The sequence below is a fragment of the Pseudorasbora parva genome, chromosome 22 (genome assembly GCF_024679245.1).
Source record: "Pseudorasbora parva isolate DD20220531a chromosome 22, ASM2467924v1, whole genome shotgun sequence".
NCBI lineage: Eukaryota > Metazoa > Chordata > Actinopteri > Cypriniformes > Gobionidae > Pseudorasbora > Pseudorasbora parva.
In genome coordinates, this window is record NC_090193.1 from 16,568,987 (window position 1) to 16,595,532 (window position 26,546).

The 26,546-nt window shown below is 37.2% G+C and overlaps 1 protein-coding gene across 4 annotated transcripts in view; it reads left to right on the forward strand.

Moving 5' to 3' along the window:
- The first annotated feature begins 244 nt into the window (after positions 1–244).
- The window catches only part of elovl1b (ELOVL fatty acid elongase 1b), a 40,733-nt gene continuing 14,431 nt past the window's right edge, over positions 245–26,546 (forward strand). For 3 of the 4 annotated variants that reach the window (XM_067430852.1, XM_067430853.1, XM_067430849.1), the window contains exons 1-2: positions 245–394; positions 692–776. The gene's annotated coding sequence lies outside the window, so the exon portion shown is untranslated. Of the gene's footprint in view, positions 395–438; positions 777–26,546 lie in introns of those variants that run through there. The other variant, XM_067430850.1, reaches the window with a different exon arrangement.

The window sequence follows — 26,546 nt, forward strand, 5'->3', positions numbered from 1 at the left end:
TAGATAGATAGATAGATAGATAGATAGATAGATAGATAGATACAATTATTTTAAAAAATGTTTAAGGGATTTCTACTTCCGGAAAAAGGCTTTAATGTAATTTATTATTCAAACACATAAACAATGTGTAACGAGAGTAAATTGATTAAAGATGTACAGTAGTTCACCGTACAGTATGCTCTCTCTCTCTCTCTCTCTCTCTCTCTCTCTCTCTCTCTCTCTCTCTCTCTCTCTCTCTCTCTCTCTCTCTCTCTCTCTCTCAGCGCTGGGTTGAGCCTAAAAACACCTGAGGGAAAACACGAAAGTACAGTTGGTTTTCGGGAGCGTAGAGGACGTTAGATCCATCATCATTCCTACCTGAAGAAGACTGGAGCCCTGCGTCATCATTTTGCAGGTCGGTCGGTCTCGAGATAAAGTGTATATTTGTGGAGAGTTTTTTTAAACGTGTTTTTATGGTGCTGGTTTTGATAAACATTAAAGGCGTTCATCATCGTCTATTCGTGTGATAACTTTAATTCGTGCAATGACTTTAAAAATGGCATTTCGTCTCGTCAAACACGTGGTTTGACGCAGAAAAGCGACATTTTGAAGAAGTAACAGTTACTAGAGACTTCTGTTTACTCCGCCTCTGAAAGGCTGCTATTGGTTTAATCTAAGTCCATGATCGCGTTCGTTCCTGTCTTTTGTTCAGGTGTGTCGCTAGACGTCGATATCTGAAGGAGCCAGAAGCGTTGAAAAGAACTGCTGATAGAGCACGAGCACTAAACCCGTTACAGGTGAGTCTTTCCATAGTTCAGTTCTACAAAAGTAATTTGTATTGACGAAGCATTTGCAATATAACTTCGCACACAGTGCCTGACAAATGATGCAGTGGGAAATACCAATAGGGAAAACATACAATATTAACAAATGCATATTTTATTCTAAAATGAAAACAATACAGAAACAGAGTAGAGCACTAAGAAAGTACAATTAAATGTTATCAAAACAAATAAGCAATAGATACATGATGAAAACTTAAAGTACTAATAAAAGTGGTTTAGTGATGGAGACAGATCCTTCACGTTAGCAGACTGACTTTCTCATACAATAGTGTTTCAATGTACTTTTATACACATTTTTTCAAAACTGTTCGTGTATAATGTGCATCCTGTCAAAGCGCAGTCTCAATTTTGCTGTGATCGCAGAGTGGACATGAGCTGGCTTCCTGTGGTGGCCTTTCTTTCCTGTGTCTGCTTGTTACCTTAGTAAGATTGTGTTGGTCCTTGTCAATGTGTGTCACTTCAGAGTTTATCTGAAGTGATGTACACTGCATTCAAAGTATACATTATAATGTTCCCTGGAAAGCAATCCCACTTACTAGATCCATTTTTTTAGAGTGATGGGGGCTCATTGATCTAAGTGAAACAGACACTAAGTCACTCTTCTTTTAGGTCTCCTAAAGTTGCCTGCAAACCGGTAGACAATTTGAATAGACTACAAGTTATAGTTTAAAGGGAATGACAATTCTGTGATCATTAACTCAAACTCATGCCATTCCAAACCTAAATGACAACTTTTACATTTTTTTTGTGTGAAATATCCCTTGAAGCACATATTGTCTGTATTATAATAGGTGATTTATTCTAAATTCCAAAAAGGTGGCAGACTTTACCTCTGGTTTACTGTTCTATAGACACTGGTGATCTCCATTTTTAGAAATGTTTGACCTTGATCAAAGACAAGTGAAGGTGACCTGTCCCTCATGGTAATGCTACGTAATGTTAAAATAAGAAGCTTGTTTACTGACTTGTTTACAGTAAAAACGTAACCGTTTACTATACGGTTAAGTGCTGTGCCTTGTAACGCAATGGATTTAGTTTTCCATGTACTTGCTTAATGAATGAACTGTTAGACCCTGTGTACTGCTGTATTCTCCTTCGCTGCAGTGCAAATTATATGTTAAATGAAACTAAGAAATGAGCTCCATAGCTGTTGGTGTGTTGAAAGATTGTTTCCCTTGCTAAGTGTTTTGCAAGTTTCCTCTCTACAGATCTATTAGTTTCCGCCAAAGAGATGAATGACACCTCACCAAGTTTTTATGTTAAGTAAACACCCATTAACATTTTGCTTTCTCATTCTGGGCTGGTATGCGTTTTGTCATTATAAGAGGAAAGATCGGCATGGAACACTTCTATTAGTCAAGTTTCACTTGATGGTATGGTGTACACAGTTGAATGCAAGTGTCTTTTAAAAAAAGTGTTTTTACGTGTCAATGTCTTTTAATTAATTAATATTGACAAAGCTATGCTGTCTTTGATAAGAGTCACTAGTTTTTTTTCAACATTGTCTCTAAGGAATGAATATCATTAGTTCATAAGATTAATTTTTTTTATAGTCTGCATGAAATGTTCACCATATTGGTTTTCTAAATGCATGTGGATGATTCATCAGTGCATGTGTTTCATTCTTTAAATGATGTTTAATCTAATTGTCATTTCTGGATCTTCTGGTGAAACAACAGACTCTCTGATGATGTATGGAGGGCGTCTTAAATCATTTAGTTCAATTTTTTAATAATCCATTACACGCGGATGTGTCACATTACGGAAGAGAAGGTCTGACACTACTTTCGCTACATCACATTTATAATAGAAATCCCAACTTCTCTTTTTTTTTTACCATTTGTTCACAGAAGAGAGAGACTGGGAAGTTCTGGTTTGTGACTAATTATATTTTGGGTAGTTTTATGTAATACTTTTTTTTAACCTTAATAGAAAAGTTTTTAAAATTGTACACGATAGTACACATTCATGTTTTAAAGTTGATAATGCAAAATGAATAAGAAATAACAGTTTCTAGTTTAAATTAAGTACAATTTGACTGACGATGTGATTTCATTGGTTGTACAAAAGACTAGGGGTTGAACGACTTTCATTTTTTTTAAAGTCGACATTTATGTGATGAAAGTCGAGTTGACTATTCGCTGATGACGTCATTAATGAACAAATGAACCTTGAGCTGAGATGCGAACACGGATTTTCTTGTGCACAGGACAGCTATGGCATATGACACAGCACTGCCCATAAGGTTATTGGTCCTACATAACAGCTTTTGTATCAGTTCTTTTGTCTTATGGTTGTTATATTTCTCAGATTTCTGCTCGTTCTGAATAAGATACAGATAAGTAGCACAATAAAGATTACATGTATGAATGCATTAGTGAATGATTGTGTGTGAATTAATTCTACCTGGCAGCGTCTCTCTCTACTAATAGTGAAGCTGTGAGTTTTAGTTATCAAGAAATATATGCTAGAAATTTCTGCGCTACTGAATGGGTTGTGTGAGGTGCGCAATCTCCGCGTGATGTGCGATCCTGTCTATGGTGCGATCGGAGTATGCATTTATTAGTCATTTTTAACTGTTCAAAACTGCTTTTCCTGAAATTGTTTATCCTGTAGCGCCCTCTATAGGCTGGCGACTAGTCGATGACGAACTTAAAGCGTCATGACAGAGCATTAAGGTTGATTTGTCGACTAGTCGGTGCAACCCCTACATTAAACCAGGGGCCGTATTCACAAAACTTTTGATCTTACCACAAGAGTTCTCCTAAATGGCTGTAAAAGTTCTTAGTTATGAGTTTTCTCTAAAACCTATTCACAAAGCTGCAAAGGTTAAACAAAGTTTGTGAGGAGCATGTTCAAATGGTCTATCTAATCAGCAATACGAGGGCAGAACTCTGAGTTTGGGCTTAATTCCGAGTTTGGAGCCCTTGATCACTTTGGACAGCACGTCAAATACGCTTATATTGTTTTACTTTATTCAGTCATTTGTAATTGTAAACAATTACCACAGGTAATCTGATATTATTTTTTTTATCTTTTTACTTTTATCACTATTCCCTTAATGTCGTATAGTGTCTTTGGGCGAATTGCAGCATTCTGATGAACAGTCTGAACAGTCATTATGATTATTTGTAATTTGGTCTTAGTGACTTAGGAGTCCTCTTGACTACTCCTAGTGTTTCAGATTTAGGAGCTAGTTTTAGTGCTAAAATGCTTTGTGAAATGCGCTTCGAGCTAAAATTTATGAGTCCTAAAATTAGGACTGACATGCCCATTCTTTTAAAGAGTTTCTCCTAAATCGAGCTACTTTTAGCCTTAAGATGTTTTGTAAATACAAAGAGCACAAGATCTTTGAATCATTAAAAAAATGATGTTGGAAATGAACCAGAAAAGTAAATGAATTTACTTGAATTGTTATGCTAATTGTATGTTATAATGTCATAAAATTAAAATATGCTAAATATGAGCTTTTTATTTTTTACTATGGTCTCGGACATTTGAACCTCATTGTACTGTATGAAGTTTGATTTCAAATCAGAGTTTTAGCATTGTTATTGTGACATTTCAACTAATGGAAAATCAGTGTATTTGACACCCAAATGTGCATCGCTGTAATGTACTGTGGTGAAGAATTACTTTAGATAGCAATAATACTGACTGACTGACTGACTGACTGACTGACTGACTGACTGAGTGTTTCAGTGCGTGAGGTGTAAACGCTGGCACTCCAGACTATTACACTCCAAACACGTTGCTTGGCCTTGGTGAATCAAACAATCACATTGTAGTTTAATTCCATTCATTCTTGAAACAAGGCATTCCCCGTGACATACTTATTCCTCACTCATTCCGCTCATAATACAGTGCTGAGTAAGACGCATCAGAGCTCGTACCTAATGTGACAGCTCGCACACCTTTTTTTCCAATTGTTTTATTTTTTCAGTTTCCAGTAGTCTGGTATTTAGAATATTTCAGGGAAAGCACCTATTCAGATATTTTTGAGTAGTTTATTGATTTGATTGACACAGATTATGTACATTTGAATACATTTCCCTTCTATTATTTTTTTGGGAGCAAATATTTCCGTGCCCTTGATAGATTTTGGATTAAAATAGACGACTCCATGATCAGTTCCCTGACTACTAGGGAGTTCATTAAGATGCACCATTGGAATAAAATGCCCCAATTATATGTAGTTTGATAGTCCCTGGTCCCCATTCACTTTCATTGTCCACATTGCTTTTGGAATAAAAAGTCATAATGCCTGTTAGAGTAAATTATCTCAAAGAAAGAAGGTATTGCACTGGCTGTTGGACTGAGCATGTGTCTTGACAGGTTCGATTTGTGTTTTGGAGGTTTTGGAGGCCTGACAGGGACTGTGTCGGACTATTTAGGCACTGGGTTATTTTGGTGCACCGATGAAGTGCAAGTGAGCGGTTTTCTTTCTTGTTTACCACAGACACTGAGAAACTTGTTTGCAAACACTCTTGGTGCTGTACATATACCACCGACAGGCTAATTTAACCTGCTTAATGCAACAATACCTGCTGAAAGTCTTTGAAATGTCACCAGACCCTTCATAGGCAAGATCACAAGAAACTTTTGTATCTTGGCATTAGCATTATTCGGGGGTTGCCATGGTTCTGCGGTGCATTGTTATTAGATGAGCCATTTGTTGTAAAAGCTCTCAGTTAGGTACAACAGGGAGTTTGTGAAATATGAGAGCTTTTTTCCTGGTTGCAGGATTGAGACAAACACCCATTCTTAACCTCTTTTTACCCAGCTTATATTGGTAGTCTGGTTTAAGATAGCCTATCTGGTCACCCAGCATGGATAACCATGTTCTTCTGGTTTAGATAGCTGACCTGCTGGTTTTGCTGTGTGGTCCATGCAGTATGGTTTACAGAATAACATTGGCTTGATTCTTTCCAAAATGACACAGAACATTTCAGAAACCTGAGCTACAGGGCGCTGAATGGGGTCTTTTATGATGCCATTTTGCGTGAGTGTCTAAGTATTCAGTGTAGACAAGTTTTTTTGCCATATAAGCAGTCGGGCCTGCAAGAGTGGTTTTGCTAACTGGACCTGCGCTTATTATTTTCCACTTCACTCCTGTCTCATGTCCCAAACACTGACATAAATTTAATCACAATTACCTCAGCAACACCATCTTGTATTTATTAACCACTCTGTAATCACACACTCATGCAGTGTGTGAGTTACTCAGTGACCTTCAGAGCAACTGACATTTAAATCAAACACTTAAAGGGGCGGAGCTAAAGAATCACAAGCGCGCAGCTATTGCATGAGAGCGTCTGAAAGCTGATATCCTCAAGCGTGGAAAAGAAAACATTACCCTAATAAACCATGGCTATCAATCAGATTAAACTAATACATATATGATCCAGAATCAGATCCGGAGGCTGAAATAAATTGAATAGGAGAAGTAGCAACAGCAGGATGTCCATCTCTGTGGTGTGTAACGTTACTGTATTTAGTGGCTTGTCAACATTTGTGTGGGTTTACTCGTGGTTTATAAGGACATGATTTGGTTTATGGACTATTATATGCAACTAAACCTTAGCAGTAGCAAGCAAAACGGTTTGGCATGTCAGAGTGTTTAAATAGAAAAACAATGGAGTAGCGCATTTGAATAAAGAAGTGCGCTTTGTGTAAACGTCCCCTAGGTTTATGTTTGGGGTGATTTTACAGTAAACAAACAGACACCTATAGTGGTCAGCTAAACAAATGTATTTTAACACACCATACATCACATGCTCCATTGATAAATTAACTATACACGGTTGTGTTGTTTACTGATGTTTACTTGCGCAACGATAGCCAACAACATAGACATTTAAAGCAGTTTTATATTGGAAGCATTTAAAGCTTCCAAAGCAGGACCGTGAACCTTTATCATTGGGGCCGCTCCATCAAAAACACACTTCTTTGGTGACATTGATTTGGTGAAGTCCTGTGACTGCAGTGAGTGCAGCGTTTATGGGCGTGCATTTGCTCTCTGGCTCTGGTCGCTCGCTCGCACGCACAGCGCACCCTGCTGAAGAAGAGCCCATGCAGCCCGTACAAAAGAAATTTCGCCCCATCTAGGTCAAGCGGACCCATACTCGGAAAAACTTTCTGAAACTTGTGAGAAACCGGAATGAGTATTTTTGACACAGAAATACTCCATCAAATGTCCAACTTATTTTTTGAAACTTTGCCCATGTTTAGGATGGGAATCCAAGTCTTTAACAGTATAAAAAGCTCAGTATGCACGAAACTGCATCTGGCTTTTAATTGTAGTTGATTTGTGCTGTGTCTGGTCTGTTTTTTGTCCTAATTTATGTTTTATATGGTGCTATATTTTGCTGATATTTGATATAATGTACAGCACCTTGGTCAACATTTGTTGTTTTTAACGGTGCTATATAAATAAAGCTGAGTTGAGTTAAGTTTCAGAGTTAAAAACTTCTTTGTTAGTCAAAGAAAAGCTTTTATAGACACCAGGCCCAGAAAATGATCAATCTCAGAATATGCCACACCTTGACATCGTGTGGCGAAACACCGCCTCTACAGAATAATAAGCATGTGTAATTCAGGAGCCCCGCCCACCGACTCATGGAGCTGTTCGGATTGCCGTAGCCAGCAGCAATAAACATGCCTAAGAAGATAGCAAGATATTGCACTATTCCTGGTTGTGGAAGAACTAAGTCGCTGCATAAGCTTCCTTCAGATCCTAATATTAGTAATATGTAGTTGAATTTTATTTTTAATGAAGTTCCAGCTCACGTGGGGAAGACATTGTACGTGTGTTCGGTACATATCACAGTGGAAGCATTTGTAAACAAGTATCAGGTCAATGCTGGATTTGCAGACATACTGAGATTAAAACACAACGCTGTGCCTTCTATATTGGATCCGACAGGAATGGTGCAACACACTTGTGTGAGTAAAACACATTTTTATATGTGATTAGATTAGAGCATTCACACCGCACGCAGAGGCAGCGTGTCGCAGAACAGAAAACTGATATGCAGTGCTACGATCGTTTTGCCGCTGAGTCTATTTTAGTGAAGTGTTCTGTGTGTTTCACTATCACCAAATGACAAAAAAATAAATTAAATGCATGAAAACGCATAACTGCCAAAAAGTTCTTGCCCAAACTTCAACCGGCCGTTTAAATTATCAAACCTAGAGGCATATCTAGAGAAAGTGTAAGGTTACTTTTATCATGTAAACTACATATATACAGCATGTTATATGCATGTGTGTTTGGGAAAGAGGGGAAAACGGTCACATTTGCAGCAGATATATGCAACGCATCATAAATCAAACGAGAATGACAGGTGTCAGAGGAGAACATTTGGAAAATGGGACTCAAGAATACTTTGCCCATCAACCGTATAAATGCTCAACACTGTATTCTGCGTCAAAGGGACACTCGCTCAGGTGTAAATGAGAAGCACATGAATGAGTGAAGGAGACGCGCTGCTGAAGTGCCGCTCAGTGACAGCAGAGAGCGCTGATGAACTGCAGAATGAAGCCGGTTACCCCGGAAACCCCGCAAACAAACAAAAAACAGCCATTTGTTTTCGTAATCTCAATGTTGTTCATCACAGCACCAAATACTTAATGTTTAAAGACTTAATAGGCTATTTATTTTCAAACTTAAACATTTTTATGTTTTAATCTGGACTACAACATGCCCTAATGATTAGAACTGTTCTGATTATTTCTTATTGTTTAGTAAAACTTTGAGACACATGACTATAACATGTTAATTCATTATTACCAAACTGACCATGAAAAATACTTATAAAGAATTAATCATTCTGAGTAATGTTAATTTCATTAAAATCAAAATCAAAATAACTTTTTTAATGGACTTAAGATAAAACTAACAATGATCAGTATTTCTTAACTAACGTTACCAAAAACATTATACTTTCTGTACCAAATGTAGCTATTGCTCAATCTTAGTTAATGCATTAAATAATGAGACATTATTGTAATTTGTTAGCCTACCTGTTGTTCTTTATAGCCTAATTCTTTTGCAATTTAATCTGTTTGAAAATTGTACTTTTACAGCTCTGAAAAAAATCAAGAGACCACTTAACATTGATTTCTCATTGATTTCTCAATGTTAAGTGGTCTCTTAATTTTTTTTCCAGAGCTGTATATATTTTTGGTGCATTATTGTATTTAAACATTCAGTTATTTTTGTTATTACAAAAATAGTTAACTTTTTTTGCAACTTATTTCAATATCGTGATAATATCGTATATTGTGATAAAACTTCAGCAATTAATCGCAACATGAAAAATTCAGCAATTAATCGCAACAGTCAATATTGGCACATGCCTATTGCGGGTGGATGAGAGATAAATCATTGTGTTTGTTTGATTAAAGAAGTTTTGTGAGCCCTGTGAGAGTTGTCGCTTTCAAAACAATCCCACCCTCATGTGAACGTGACAGGGGAGCAGAAGCTCATTAAATATGCAAATAATACCCAATCATAGCCGTGGGTGTTAACTTCCAAGTCTCCAGTGTGGCACGCCCATCAACCCGGCGTTCAGGAGACACGCTATTTTCTACACTGGTTTTGAGGCTATTACTTATTAGTTATGATGTTTTTGAATATAAAAACCACATAAATGTCATAAGTTGACCTCAGACAACAGTCAAAAAAACCCCCAAAAAGCCAGTTTATGACCCCTTTAAAAGTTAGATTTTTTTTCCTCCTGGTTCCTTGTGCTTGTTTGCTTTTTTTATATATATATTTTTCTAAATTACATTTAGGCCGTGATATCCCGCCCACACTCCCACAGTATCTGTTTACTACAGATCAACTGATCCAATCTCTTCCCGAAAATCTAGAAAAATGTTTTAGTGCCTCAGTGAATACTTTGCTCAGAGAAGCTGTCAGTCATGATGTCACACCCAAGCCTGCAGTCTCCCTCTCATTTACTGAAGCTTTCGCGCCTCGATCGCCCCCCCGGTGACTGGTCCCAGTATAGCCGCCCCTCTGTGTTTTCTAATGGACGCGAGGCAAACTAAATAATAAAATTACACTTAAAATATTTTTCCCCCAAAGTTAGTTTATGTCATTGAAGGCAGTTATCATCACGATGATTTCATTTCAAGTGTTCGTTTTTAAAATAAGTTTAGTTTTAGTTAGTTATCTGACGCTTTAAAAACGGGGGGTGTGACGTCATGATTGACAGCTGAGACTGACGGCTTCTCTGAGTGAAGTTGTCACAGAGGCACTAACAGACTTTTTTCAGAATTTTTGGGAGCAGATTGGTCCTTTAGCTTTAATTTCTACATTTCCATAGCTGTTTATTTCACACCAACATAATTAATTGTTCTGCATCTGCGAGAGTGTGGGCGGGCTTTTGATTTCGCAGCTGTCCTTCCTGCTCTACTTCCTGCGCTCTACTGCGCAACTCCGGTCCCGAAATCGCTACTGCGCAGACTCGGTCCCAAGATGTCAGCGCCGTGCACCCCTGCCTGAAAGCTTCAAATATGACAAGCGGAAACGGATGATTTCGAGTCGTCCATATTTTTTTACGGTCTATGGTCACACCCCTATTTTTATATCATCAAATAACTAAAACCAAACTTATTTAAAAAACGAACACATCAAAAAAACTTACCTCAACTTGATAAAAACTACCTAAAATGACAGAAACATCTTTAAAGAAAAATTATTTGAAGTGTAATTTGATTGTTTAGTTTGTCCCACGACCATTTGCATTACATAAAGAGGGCAGGGTTTATACTGGGATCAACCACCTGGGGGCGAGCAAGATGCTTTGGCTTCACTTTTCAGGACTTGTGTGGCACGCTTGGGTACGATGGATCCATCTGTTGTATCCTTCATTGTCCACGAAATGAAGAATGCATTTGGAGGCCCAACGTGCCAAATTTCTCCCTCTTTTCTATCGTTATAAATGGCCATGTGGATTTTACATTCGCTTTCGAATTGGCAGCGAGCCAATTATTTTCTCACCACTCTCACCACTTATTTTTTTTAATTTTTTTACTAGTTCATAATAGTTAAGGCCACCTAATATAAAGTGGGACAGAATATTCTCCTTAAGAAGATCAATTAAAGGGTTAGTTCACCCAAAAATGAAAATTATTTCATTAATTCCTCACCCTCATGTCGTTGGACACCCGTAAGACCTTCGTTCATCTTCGGAACACAAATGAAGATATTTGTGTTGAAAGCTGATGCCTGAGAAAGGCTTCAGAAAGGCCTCCATTGGCATTCAGAATATTTCCACTCACAAGACCCATGAAGGCACTAAAGACGTCGATACAAAGTCCATCTCACTACAGTGGCTGTACAATAATTTTACAATGCGACGAAAATAGTTATTGTGCACACAAAAATCAAAATAAATGACTATCCACTAAGTTATTGACGTAAACTCGAAGCATGCGCGAGAATATGGCGCAGCTCCACTGTTCAGATCTATGGTTCAGATGCATGAACCGGAAGCAAAGAGGAGCGCCGCTAACGCTTGAGTTCACATACGAGGCCTACACAGAAGACAATAACTTGGCAGATAAAGTCATTATTTCGATTTTTTTTTTTTTTTTTTTTTTTTTTTTTTACGCACAAAAACTATTTTCGTCGCATTGTAAAATTATTGTACAGCCACTGTAGTGAGATGGACTTTGTATCGACGTCTTTAGTGCCTTCATGGGTCTTGTGAGTGGAAATATACTGAATGCCAATGGAGGCCTATCTGAAGCCTTTCTCAGCCATCAGCTTTCAACACAAATATCTTCATTTGTGTTCCGAAGATGAACGAAGGTCTTACGGGTGTCCAACGACATGAGGGTGTGTAATTAATGAAATAATTTTCCTTTTTGGGTGAACTAACCCTTTAAACCTAGGTGATGATCTTTGTCAAAATTTCACTTCCGTGGCATGTTTGTGTCTACCAAGTATCAGCTATAGAAGCATGCAACATCCATTTGCTAATGCTTGTTTGCTCTCGTTTGCTATCGCAGGTATCACGTCAGAGGCAGACCAATACAATTGTTTGTAAATGTCAAACATGTTTGATATTTTAGATTTGGGAGGCTCCGATGCGATCGGGAGCAGTAAAATAATTGTATTAACACCACATTCTATTGAGGATTTAAAAAATTTTGGGGGAAAAATGTTTGCGACAAGCCTAGAATTGGGCCACGATTCACTTGGGGGCGAAAATCTGGTTCAAAATCGAGCTTAAAATCGTGTGTGGTCAGTCTAACACCGGTAACTGACTATCGCAGCAAGCCTATTAAGTGCTAAGGTTACTCAGGTGAGCGCAACTGTAGTTCACAGAAGCCACACCCTCACCACAGCAGATCTCTTAACACTGATACAGAGGCCATTTGTAATAAGAGAGTCCCAGATTTCCATTCATTGTGTGAGTACATGAATGGAAGGCCTGGAGTGTTTGTGTTTAGAAAGTGTATGTGTTTCTCTCTGAGGACTGAGCTATAAAAAATAAAATAAAATAAAGCAGAAATGTACAGATTGACACAATTGTCATTTACTGGCAGTAATAACCCAAGCACATAAGCAATAGAAACTTGAGTAGTTTTTTCTGTCAAGCTTGTCAAGTTTTTGGTTTTGAATAGCTGGAATGAAAGTCCTTTCCTTGTCTCTTTGTTGTTAGTGACGTGGCTCTTGTTTCACTTCTTTAAAGGAGAGTTTTGTCTTTTTCTTCTCGCAGGTCGAATATCTGATAGATTTTGTTCAAAAGAATAAAACTTGTAAATAAATGTAGTAACTTGTCAGGATTTGAGATGTCCAGGAATGTGGAGAGTCATCTCAAATATCTGTAGAATTCCGTTATAATAGCTTTGATTTCATTTTCACTACCATTCCAAAAAAATGCATTTTTTTTTTGGGTGTGTCTTATGCTCACTAAAGCCCTATTCAGATGGTAATTGTTTCTCACATGGATGTCCGTAAAAATACATTTGCGTGCCACCTCAGGGATGATCAGTGATTTTATTCACTGTGGATGTGATCAATAGCTTGATTATATGCTATAAATAAAATGTCATATGCTTGGTACAATAAGAATAAATGCATATTAAATTTAATAGGAAAATAATATCCTAATTATCATTTCATTATTAAAATCTGTTTAAAAAAGGAAGAAATATAGATGCGCATTATAGTTAAATTAGTTTTCTGTCTTGTATTTTATCTCAAAATAAAGGATGTCATTTTGTTCCACATGGAAATGAGCCGGAATAAGTTAATACAAACACTTATTTACTGGAGGTAAACATAATGCTGCTTGCTTATTTTAACAAAGGCAATTGCTACCTGCTGTAATAACAGTGCTGAAATATATTGCTCTTGTAAGTGCTTGCCAGCATTTCAGATATAAAAGCTAGATCTTTAAAATGCTTCCAAATTACAGCGAAGCAGTGCTTTGTGGTGGTCAAAAAGGATATTAACAATGAATTTTGAAATGATTCTATTCTTAAAAATTCAGAGATGTGGATTCAGACAGCATTTAAATTTCCACACAACCTTGGTGTTTGTCAAAAAACAGTAGGTAATTCGGCTGGGGATTCTTACGCAAGTGGTGGAAGAAAAACACTGACATTCTGGATTCAGACGGCAATACAATTACAGACTAGCCCCGGTCAATGATGAAAATACCTTTCGACCCCACGACAAACAATTACCGCCCAAATAGGGCGAAACGCAACATTTATTCATTCAAGAATAGAGTAAAAAATAATTATAATGTGAATTATTATTACAATTTAAAAGGTTAGTTCACCCAAAAATGAACATTGTCATTAATGACTCACCCTAATGTCATTCCACACCCGTAAAACCTCTGTTCATCTTCGGAACACAGTTTAAGGTATTTTATATTTAGTCCGACAGTGTATCTAAGTGTATGCACACTATACTGTCCATGTCCATAAAGATAATAAAAAACCATCAAAGTAGTCCATATGTGACATCAGTTGGTTAAACTATGACTTTATTCAGCATTGTCTTCTCTTCCGCATTTGTTTTCAAACCTCAAATAAAGATTCAAATGGTCATGAATCAGCATATTGATTCATGATTTGGATCGCATGTCAAACTGCTGAAATCATGGAGATACATAATAAAGGCTAGATGGCTTGTGCGCGCCGTTGGCCAATGGAGCTTGCCGTCCGCAACTGGTGGCCATCTTGTCACAGGTAGCTCACTCACTCGTAACAGTGTGTTTTAATGGTGCATATACTTTTAAATAACCATAACTTGCTAAAATTTCAACCGATTTTTAAACTGTTTCGTTTGTTATAAACGTCAGAGATGTAGTTATGCCACTACATACTTATGAATAATTATAACCATGGACTTCAATATGAAAGTAACTTTGAACACAACAGATAGGTGCAATGAATATACACACACAAGGTGTTTATGTTAAATCAATATATAGGCTACTAAAACTGTGTAAAATATTATATATATTATAAAATAGTTTGTATTTAAAAAACAAAAACAAACATGCAAACTAAGTTTATTTTAACTTCAAAACGCTATTTACTAGGATTTTCCCCCCTACATTGCACTGTGCCTACTTCAGCAATCACTTTTCCCACCTAATTTTACCTACCGTCAAATGCCTTACCTCTTTAGAAAGCTGAGACCCTGTAGATTCTTAGGAAACAAGCAGAATGATTGTGTGAAGTACTGTCACAGAGTTATAGCGGCTAGAATATTGTTTTTTTTCACAAGCTGCACGATTGTCGTTTATCGTTATGAAAAGCTGCAATTTCAACGTGTTAAAGCATCCGGATTTGTAGCCATGTTAACTACAGCGTTGTTAACATGGCTTCAAATGTTAACAAGTTAACATGGCTAACTTGTAGCCAACGTTTGTAAGAAACCAAACCATTTGTAAATCGGTCAAGATTTCAGTGAGATAAAAGTATTTATGTTCGTACAGATCACTCATCTTACATCAGGTTCCACAGAGCCCAACAGAAAGCTTGCCTGTGACAAGATGGCCGCCGGTGATGACGATGGTGACTCTGCCTTAAGATATCTAGCCTTTATTATGGATATCTATGGCTGAAATCACGTGACATTGGCGATCCAAATCATGAATCAATACACTGATTCATGACCGTTTGAAACTCTATTTGAGGTTTGAAAAGAAACGTGGAAGAGAAGACAATGCTGAATAAATTGCATACGCTCTCGGTCTAAATATAAAATATCTTAAACTGTGTCTGAAGATGAACGGAGGTCTTATGGGGGTGGAACAACATTAGGGTGAGTCATTAATGACATAAATTTCATGTTTGGGTGAACTAACCTTTTAAAATAACTGCTTTATTGTAGTGACAGCAAATCTAGATTTTCAACATCATTACTCCAGTCTTCATTGTTACATTATCCAGAAAGCATTCTAATATGCTGATTTGATGCTAGCCTAACATTTCTTATTTAGGAAAAACATATTTTAATGTAGAATATACACTATATTGCCAACAGATTTGGGACGCCTGCCTTTACATACACATGTCTGATGTAAGGAAGCCATTCACAGTTCGTTTTTTTCCATGTCATATTTATGGGTGTGAAAATGTGAAGTCCCTGCAATAGCAGAACAACGTGCGTCTATAAATGATTCATATAAGAACATTGCGCAAGTTTTACTGCAACAAAGGAGACGCGAACCTTACATACAGTTGAAAATTCAGCGTTTAGTTGATCCCGGAAAAGGGCTTCTTGTCACAGCTATAAACATGACAGTGTTCTTCTTTCATGAGGGAATTTGGCGTCACAGCATTTGTTTCCAGTCTCACTGTTAAAGAATACTTGTCTTATCCTGTAGAATTCAACCAATCAGATGACGACTTTTGAAACTCCTGAATTGTTTCCAGATAAGTGTGCGATATGGGGACGCATTAAGAGTTCCTTTCCCTGGAACTAAGAGACCAAGTCCAACTCTTGAAAAACAACCCGTACCATTATCCCCCCTCCACCAAACTTTACACATGGCAAGGGTTAGTCAGGCAAGTACCGTTCTCCTGGCAATCACCAAACCCAGACTCATCTATCAGAATGCCAGACAGAGAAGTGTGATTCGTTACTCCAGAGATCAAGTCTCCACTGTTCTAGAGTCCAGTGGTGTGCTTTACACCACAGCATCTGATGCTTTGCATTGCGCTTGGTGATAAGGCTTGCAGCTGCTCGGCCATGGAAACCCATTCTACCCTCTACCCTCTACACACTGTTCTTGAGCTAATCTGAAAGCCACATGAAGTTTGGAGGTATGTAGCTATTGACTGAAGAAAGTTGGTGACTTCTGTGCATTGTGCACCTCAGCATCCGCTGACCCCACTCTGGGATTTTATGTAGCCTACCACTTCGTGGCTGAGTTGCTGTTATTCCCATTTCTTTGTTATAATACCACTAAGTTGTCTGTGGAATATAGTGAGGAAATTTCACGAATGGACTTGGTCAACCCAGCACTGAATTCAATGAGCTCCTGAGAGCGACCCATTCTTTCACAAATGTTTATAGAAGCAGTCTGCATGCTGATTGATTTTATACATCTGTGGGCATGGAAGTGGTTGGAACACCTGAATTCAATGATTTAGAGGGGTGTCCCAATATTTTTGATAATAAAGTGTATATCTTTATTATTACTAACTAAATGGTAGTAAATAACAAGTACAGTTTCTTTCAATGTGTACACAACTGTGGATGCATCTGTGTTTGTGTGCCAGTTACAGTAGATAAAAATAGGGTAATAAATCAGGACAGAACCAAGAAAAGAGAACAAATGAAATGCTTTAACCTGATCATTCTTCTTGTGGCCTAGTTTCGGTTCTGTTTCAGTGCGGGGGTGGTTAAATAATTTTTTGTGTGTAAACATCTCGTCTCTTCTCTCATCAGCATTTGTTTTCTGGTTCTGACAAGATGCTTGAAGAAGGTTCACATTTTTCACATTTTACTGTGATGGAGATTTGCATGCATTTCCAGTATGGCTTGTTTGGCCAGCAGAAGGTGCTGAGTTTAATGAAAAACTGTATATCAAGCACACTGTTAGCATAGCATACTAACAGTAATTCTACTCTCTCTCTCTCTCTCTCTCTCTCTCTCTCTCTCTCTCTCTCTCTCTCTCTCTCTCTCTCTCTCTCTCTCTCTCTCTCTCTCTCTCTCTCTCTCTCTCTCTTTTAGTCTTTAGTGATAATATAAAAATCAGATATTAGACTAACAATTACAGAAGAATAAAATAAAGCATATTTTGTTACCCTTCGGAGCTTGGAAGGGTTCAGTTTGAGCAGAAGGTTTTCCCATCATCACTCTGCTCATCAGAGCTCATTTGCCAGTACATGCAGCATCTACCCCATATTTGCGATCTCATGCATATTCTCAAAACTCATTTAACATCTTCAAAATCAATATTTTGATTGCTGACAGTTTCTTCACCAGATCCATTATCAAGTGACAGTGACACTCATATTGGAATGTTTTCAGTTCTTGCTCTGCAGTAAATCACAGAGCCATTTCAAGTTATGGTTTCATTTTCTGAAGGTTTCTGAGGTAACTATGAGTAAATTGTCACTTCATCATTGTGGATCAGACATTGCCAGCTTGTGGATTAAAGGTGAATTGCACTTATTTCGTCATTATAGATTTTTTTATTGTTGTGCAGTAAAAAATACACTTACAATCTTGCACACCTCGGGTCATTAGCGCCCTATACAATTTATCTTACAAAAAACTAGTTGAAAAACAGGCATTCAATTATAATTATATAATTTTTTTCTTGTTATATTGTGGGTTGAAAGTCCAGTCATCCAGTGAGGCTTCAGTTTACAAACTGAAGGCATTGTAATCTTTGCCAAAATGGCCTGATACATCAAAGAACCCATGACGCTGGTCATATGGTCAAGATTTACACTTCATGCAGCAGCAAAGCACTCCATAACAAGTCTGACCTACACCATGTTTGACCCTGGGGATTGTGTTCTTCTGGTCAGAAACCTTGCCTGATCTATGGGTCCAAAAAAAGATGCAGTTTGGTCTCATTACTCTATAAAACATTCTTCCAGAACTCTTTTAGCATATCATTTTTTGGTCGCTTGTTATCCGTCGTGGTGTCCAGGCATTAAGTATGTGCTTGTCTAGTATTGTTCTTATAGTCTGTAGTAAGTTTTCTAAAAGGTTATCTTCAAAGTCTTTTTGCAATAAATTGTGGGTTTTTCTCAGTTGCCCTGATGAAATATCTTACCAAACATATTATTACCCTTGAGGAAATTGTGCTTGTGTATATAAAATGCCAAACATGACGTGCATGTAATTTTCTTACCTTTCTTTTAAAGGTGTCATGAACTGGCTTTTTTATGTTTTATACTGTTGTCTGAGGTCAACTAATGATGTTTGTGTGGTTTTTACATTCAAAAACATCATAAATAATAAGTAATAGGCTATTTTCTACACTGCTGTTTAGGCTCTCCAAAACGCTGGGTTCTGATGGGCGTGACACACTGGAGACTCGGCTAGGATTGGATAAGATTTGCATATTTAATGATCTTAAGCTCAGCTGTCAGTCCACATGACGGAGAGGAGAGAATGAGGGAGAAGCGACAACCAGAATGATTATCTCGATCACAGGGCTCATAAACGTCTTTATCAAACAAACACAATGTTCGACACGCGATTGATTGGACTATTATTTTTATATTACACATAGGCCGCAAGATCGGACAATTATAAGTGCGAACCGCGTACACACATACACGTTCGGCACGCCGCCCTTCAGATGTCAACTTGAGAGAGAGAGAATAGCAGAACAAGAACGGGATATAATGAGATTGATCGGCCTGCCAGGCTTTGTGAGCCCTGACCCATACATGTCTTAGTCCAGAGTGCTAAAGGTATGCTCTGTTAGACACGTACACATAAGCAAAATGATCTATAACAATGCAGTACTATTACATATTACTATTACACATAACACGTTTTACTCACGTGTGTTGCACCATTCTTGTCGGATCCAAATCCAGCATTGACCGGAGATTTGTTGCGCACTGACGTCAGTATAAAGCACAGGACCGTTTGCTGAGCCTGGTGTCTATAAAAGCTTTTATTTGACTAACAAGGAAGTTAGGGATTGAATAATTATGACAGCTGTATTATGAAGAAAACTCTATAAATAGTACATTAAATATAGACATTATCACTTTTAATATTTCACTGAAGTGTTAATATATTACTATTTAAAAGTTAGTAAGCTGTTAAGGTATATGTAACATTATAAAGTATTACATTCTACATGTGAGTGGTGTCCCGTTGTCATGTACATTTGTTTCACTTCCTTTAACCTTTAGTGCTCTTCATTTAGGGGTTGCATTGGTTGTCTTTCTGGTCATAAGTCACCGGACACCTAAAAATTAAACTTCCTCCATTCCAATAAAACCAATGCAATAATATTTTCTTCAATAATATTTTTTTATTTTATTTTTGTATTTTGAGATTATTTGATGGTGTTTTTAATATTTATGCAATAATTATGGTCTATTTTTGCCATTAAAAATTATACAACTTTTTTTGTTGTTGCAGTATTTCAGGTTAAAATAGAGACTAGGCCTTCAAAAAATATTTGAAGGCAGATTAGTGCCCTCTTTTTTAATTATTTTAGAAATTATTTTTTAAATGGATTTGAATATATATTTAACAAATCTCAAAAACTATTTATTATAAAGTTGAAAAAAATGTTGTTAGAAATAACTATAATAACTATAACTAAATATTTTTTTGGGAATTTGTGTTTTTGCAGATTTCCCATTCATTTCCTATGGTGATCATTTTTTTAATGAAAAGCACAAGTGGAAGTATTTTTTTACGACCACTTAGCATGCTCAAATCATGCCCTCAATTTTTTTTTGTGTTTACATAATGCTAGAAAAGTCACCAAGTTTCTTATCATTCCGATGAAGCTGTGATTTTTAACATTTCAAACTGGTTCATAGGTTCAGTTTTTCATAGGTGTGTGTGTATATAAGTGTGCGTCTGCGCGTGTGTGTTAGTGGATGTGTTAAAATCACACTCTTGATGTTAAGAGTGTCCCCCCTTTACTTTACTGCTGTGTACGTTTTTTCCGCAGTGTGGCCAATTTGTAGATTGTACAAACACATTTGGTGATTTTGTGTTTTTGCCGATTTCCCATTCATTTCCTATGGTCGGTCAAGACAAAAACGCTACTTTTTTTCTACAACCCCATAGCATGCTTGAATCATGACCCCAGTTTTTGTGTGTTTCTACATACCTAATGCAAAAAAAGTCACACCAAGTTTTGATATCATTCCGATGAAGCTGTGATTTTTAACATTTCAAAACAGAAATTTTTTCGTTCAGAAATGACTGAAGAGCACCAGAGGGTTAACAGCTTCCTCAGATTTTACACACACACACTACTGAGCAGTTGTCTATTTAATCTGTGGTATATTTTTGTGTTATTTATTAAAGGTCCCGTTCTTCGTGTGTTTTCGAAGCTTTGATTATGTTTACAGTGTGCAATATAACATGAGTTCATGTTTCGCGTGTAAAAAAACACAGTATTTTCCACACAATTTACTTATCTGTACAGCGCTGTTTTCTCTGTCCTAAAAACGGCCTGATGATTTCCCTGTTCTATGAAGTCCCTCCTTCAGAAACACGTAACGAGTTCTGATTGGGCCAGCGCTTCCCGTGTTGTGATTGGACAGCAGCTTAGCGCACTTTTCCCGGAAAGGTCCCGCCTCTTACCATAACGGGGAGATGCAAGCGCTGAATGCGCGCTCTTCTCCACGTGGGAGAGCAACAAGACCACGCCCCCTATTTTGCGTGTACTTGTGGGCGGAGGGTTAGTCAACAAACGGTTCTAGTGACATCATTACATCCCTGCACTTCCTGCTGTAGTCCAAACCGGCCGTTCGCTGTAGGCTTTGAAAGGGAACTTCTGTTAAATAAAATATCTCGCTTGGCATTAAACTTTGAGCTTTATAATTTTACAGGCATTGTTTATGCTCTAACAGCAACATTACACACTAACTAAAGTTTGAAAGATGGAATCGCGAAGAACAGGACCTTGAAGTGATGCAGATTTTGCATTATTAACCACATAAAATTGTATCAGTTCTACAGTCACTACTTTCCACTATTTCCATACCTCATACTGAACAGTGATGATTGTGAGGGCCACTCAAAAAAGTCATACAATTAAGCGCAACCTTCCCAGTTGATTACTTCCCAGGAGTGGAAAAAAACTCTGAATCTTTGTGCATCTGCTTAGTTGTAAAATGTTATTGATTTTTCTAAATAGACCATCTGTAGACCATCCCCTGTGGTTTGTTGACTCTGTTAATTAAATACACTACTACACCTTGTGGAACAAGACCAAGCCTGAAAATGTCTTTATAAATTATTTTTTTCCACAGTCACCTCACAGATTTTCATATTTGGTGTGGACTTGTTGAAAGCTCTGTGGTGAATAACAAGTTTGTTTCACCATTCGGTCAAATTAGATGATGTGTTGAAACCCTGAGTTGGTTCTGCAATGCTCTTAAGCCACATGCTTACATTTGCTAGTCATCAAATCGGATCATTGTGTGTGTTTACTTTCTGGTGTATAGCTGGATTGGTTGCTATAGGACTGACTTGGGTGTTAGTAGGGAAGGTTAGGGAAGGTTGTGCTCAATTGTATTACTTTTTTGAGTGGCCCTCACAATCATCAGTGTTCAGTGTGAGGTATAGAAATAGTGGAAAGTAGTGATATTATACACTGTAGAAGTAACACTGTAGAAATAACTGAATTTTGTGTGGTTAATAATGCGAAATATTCATCACTTAATAAATGACACATAAAATAAACCATGCATAAATACGCGTTTGATTAAATTTAGTTTCTACATGTAAAAGAAAAAAAGTGATTTTAATAAAATCATTATTATTTAAAGGTGCACTATGGAGCTTTCCGTCCACTGGAGGGCGCCTATTCATAACAAATGCGTAGTTTGATGACGCAACGTGTGAGCGCAGCATCTTGGGAGATGTGGTCTTCTCATCACAGCCGGTGGAAAATAGGACTCATGCAGAAATCACGTTCATGCATGCGGTTATTAACGTTACTGTAGTCTAAAGCAGAGCAGGACCGAGTGTTGTAGACCTGAGCACAGCTGCTGGAGCGATTGTTAAACAAATACCCGCCTTGCGAATACCGGGACTTTTATTATGAAGGGACGGGAGACAGTCGCCGGTCGCCTGCACTGATCAGCTCTTCCGGTTATGATTTTGAGGTAATGGAGCTCTGTTTATCATATTAGATATATTTAATTAGGTTTAAAACCATGTTATGACGTTACTCCGTGCGTTCACTTCTTCACACTGCTAAGAGTAAAGCGCTCCTGCCAAATAAAAGCCGAAACCGAGGGTAGCGCAGATATGGCGCAATTGACAGGCGACTCTGTCAAATGCAATGCTAAAACGTCCCGGTCCTTAGTTAAAATCGCAATTTTCTCACAATTTACAAATAGTTGGAAACATCTGGGATATTGTAAGTACTCAACTGAACAAAATATATAACACTGGCCTAGTGGTTTTTCGATATTTTACTGCAAAAATACTACATAGTGCACCTTTAATTATTAAAATCTGTTTAAAATAGTTCCTTAAATAGCATCGGGTATTTTATCTTAAAATAAATGTCATTTTATTCCACATAGGCAATTGTTATTTATCATATTAGTTATTCATCAATGTACAGTCCCTTGCAAACGTATTCGGCCCCCTTGAACTTTGCGACCTTTTGCCACATTTCATGCTTCAAACATAAATATATAAAACTGTATTTTTTTGTGAAGAATCAATAACAAGTGGGACACAATCATGAAATGGAATGAAATTTATTGGATATTTCAAACTTTTTTAACAAGTAAAAATGGCCCCTTTACTTTCAGTGCAGTAAACTCTCTCCAGAAGTTCAGTGAGGATCTCTGAATGATCCAGTGTTGACCTAAATGACTAATGATGATAAATAGAATCCACCTGTGTGATATCAAGTCTCTGTATAAATGCACCTGCACTCTGATAGTCTCAGAGGTCCGTTTAAAGCGCAGAGAGCATCATGAAGAACAAGGAACACACCAGGCAGGTCAGAGAGACTGTTGTGGAGAAGTTTAAAGCCAGATTTGGATACAAAAAGATTTCCCAAGCTTTAAACATCCCAAGGAGCACTGTGCGAGTGATAATATTGAAATGGAAGGAGTATCAGACCACTGTATATAGTAATGAATTATACAAATAAATGTAATTAATCTAACCTTAGGTTTTTTTTTGTTTTTGTTTTTTACAGTGCTGTTCAAACTACATAGAGCAGATCAGGTTTGAATCTGAATTTGTGAAGCATAGTCATTGACCCAGACGCAAACACAAAAATAAATAAAAATACATTTATGTATTACCAGGAAAAAAAAGTTTAAAAAAAATGATGGATGGTTATGATTACATTACATTATGATAATGATTATGGCTACACAACATCCATTAAATTGATCTTTTTTTGAAAATAGTAGAAACCTTTTTTCAAATCATATGAAATCAGCAAGAATACAAAAAGGACATTTCTAAGAGCCTGGCACATGGATTTTAAATTATTTAAATTCTTTTTTATTTATTGTTTTATTCCAAATAATATTTTAAAGTGTTTTAAACACATGGCCAAATGGTTTAAACTTAACACTTTAAACTTATTAAAATTTAAAGTTAAACAATTATACAATACTTTTTGAATTTAAAACAAATTTAAATATGTATTGTTAAATAATGATTTAACTTTTTTTTTGTACTTGTTGCACCACCTTTTCAAAAGTGTTTTTAAGGGAAAAGGTAATTTAACACATGTTCTAATTAAATGTTATTGGTGTGTATAGTATGGTACTTCAGTTGCATTTTTTAAGGGTATCGTTAAAATATGTGAATACAGTGGTTGAAACGGTGAGAATTATTTTTGTGCACAACATTTTTTATTTAATATTTAAAAATTTAAAGATTTTAATCAACAATTTTTTCTGTTAGTTTTCTACACTGTTCAAGTTCTGTTCAAGTTCACTGTTCAAGTTCAACACGATGCATCGCTTCTACACTGTAAAAAAAAATATGTTCAATAAGTTATGACAACATATGCGTTTACATAGTTTTAACTCCTCAAAATAAGTTAAGAAATGTTAAACTGTCTTTTATTAGTTATACAAGATGTAACTCATTTTTTAAAGTCAGTTTAACATAATTTAAGTTCAAATAACTTAAACATCCAAGTCGATTGTACTGCAGAAGTTCAAAATTTGCCTTTTTTTCAGTGTACGTGAGAATGCAACGCTATAGAGTGGTACTTTGTAGGCCAAAAATTTGTCAGGTACATCACTTTGTAGGCCAAAACGTGGAAGCAAGTTAGCAATTTTAGCATTTCCGCTTTCCATTTAGCACTTCAATGTTTTTTTTATTGTTTTTTTTTATGGGATTTGTGACGGATTGTGAACCAGTGTGATGCTAACTGATGGTTGGCCTACAAAGTGACGTCATACCTGCACCACTCTATTCGCTTGAGCACCACGACGCATGCGTGTGATGCTGACACAGGAGCTGGCCAATACTGAGCTGCCATTCTGACGTAGAACAGTCGTCTGGGCCTTGAAATAACATTGCAGTGTATGTGGGTTCTAGTATGTCCAAATCATCTGTTTATGGCCCAGCTTCACAGACGAGGTTTAGATTAAGCCAGGATTAGGCCTTAGTTTAATTAGGGCATTTAAGTAGCTTTTATAAATATGCCTTAGAGAAAAAACATTGCTTAAACATGCCATTTAGTCTAAGGCTTAAGCCTTGTATGTGAAACCAGGGTAAGTGTCAGAGTTTATGCAGATTTCTTTTTGACTGGACATAGTAGTTTACATTATTTGCATGAACATGACAGCTTAGCTTTCAGATTTAGGTTATGCAAAAACTCAAAAACACATGGCCTTTTAATAATAGGCTGTGTATAGGTACTGAGGGCTGTACTCTTGCTTGTCTAGAGGAGGTTTTTGTATTTATGAGGGTTATTGATGCTATAGATGCTGGCTTTGTGTTGCAGGGTGTGTTTCGCTGTTCTCCTTCTGGTTAGAGCGGGTGGTATGCAACAATAGCCCCCTTCATCGTTAGAGTTGCACTGATTTCTCGCCTCGGCTTGTGAATAATATTATAAGCACAGGTCGGGAGGGTCCAGTTTTCAGTACTTTCATTCTGTGGGTCAGTTCAAAATGTCTGATTCAAATATTTGTTTGCATTCCCATTTAGAATATTTCACTGATGTATCTGCATTGTTTTTTCATGTATTAAAATGTTTTAGTAAAATTATGTAGGTTAAGTGTATTGTTATATTAATGAATACAGTAAATTTAATAAATGTAATAATTCTTGTTCATTTAGTAGAAATAAATAGGGATGCTAGTCTGAGTTTGGCATTTATCAGGAGAACGGTACGTGGGGGGGTTGTGGGATTGTATTTTTAGGGGTTGGGCATGGCGCCTTAGTTCCAGTGAAAGGAAATCTTGAGGCTTCTGCATACCTAGACATTTTGGACAATTTCAGGCTCCTAACTTTGTGGGAACAGTTGTGAGCTTGCCTATTCCTGTTCCAACATGACTGCGCACCAGTGCACAAAGCAAGGACCATAAAGACATGGATGAGAGAGTTCGGTGTGGAGGAACTTGACTGGCCTGCACAGAGTCCTGACCTCAACCTGATAGAACACCTTTGGGATGAATTAGAGCAGAGACCGCAAGCCAGGCCTTCTCGTCCAACATCTCTGTCTGACCTCACAAATGATCTTCTTGAAGAATGGTCAAAAATAAACACACTCCTAAACCTTGTGGAAAGCCTTCCCAGAAGAATTCAATCTGTTATAGTTGCAAAGGGTGGACCAACTCCATATTAAACCCAGTGGATTAACAATGGGATGTCATTAAAGTTCATGTGCATGTAAAAACAGGTGTCCCAAAACTTTTGGCAATGTAGTGTATATGACTTGATTGGTAGTAAGTAAATTTGGCCGATCTCACTGACGTAAATCTAACATGCAAAACGTTAGTAAATCACACATCTTTATTTAGAGCAGTTGTCTCGACTCAAACATGCTCACACACAATATAACATCTTGAGAAAAACCCCACGGAGTGACATGGCATGCTGCTTGGCTAAAGCTATAGGACTTTCGTGACCGATCGTGGTGTGATCATGTTTTCCAATGTCATTTGAAAGTGCAACCAATGGAAACTGGATCTTGGGTATGGCGGGTGAATATATTGGTAGGGACGACCTGTCGAGACCAATCAGACACTTTTTTTTACACTGACTGTGCTTGGATGGGTTTGATTGCACAGATTGATTTACAATGCGCCACAGAATAGAAAGCGCTGGAAGATCATTACTCATCATCCAGGATCTTATTACTTGCTACTTATTATGCAATTGCAAATCTTTTTTTTAATAATCATTAATATTGTTTACTCCTGTAAGTAGATCTTCTGTTCATTAACGCTCAGATCACATGTTTGGAGACGTTTTTGGACTTTTGATCAAAAGTCTACCATGGTTCCAAATGCCATAACTTGATTGCTCTGAGATATCAAGGCAAAATTTAGCTCAGATGCAGTTAT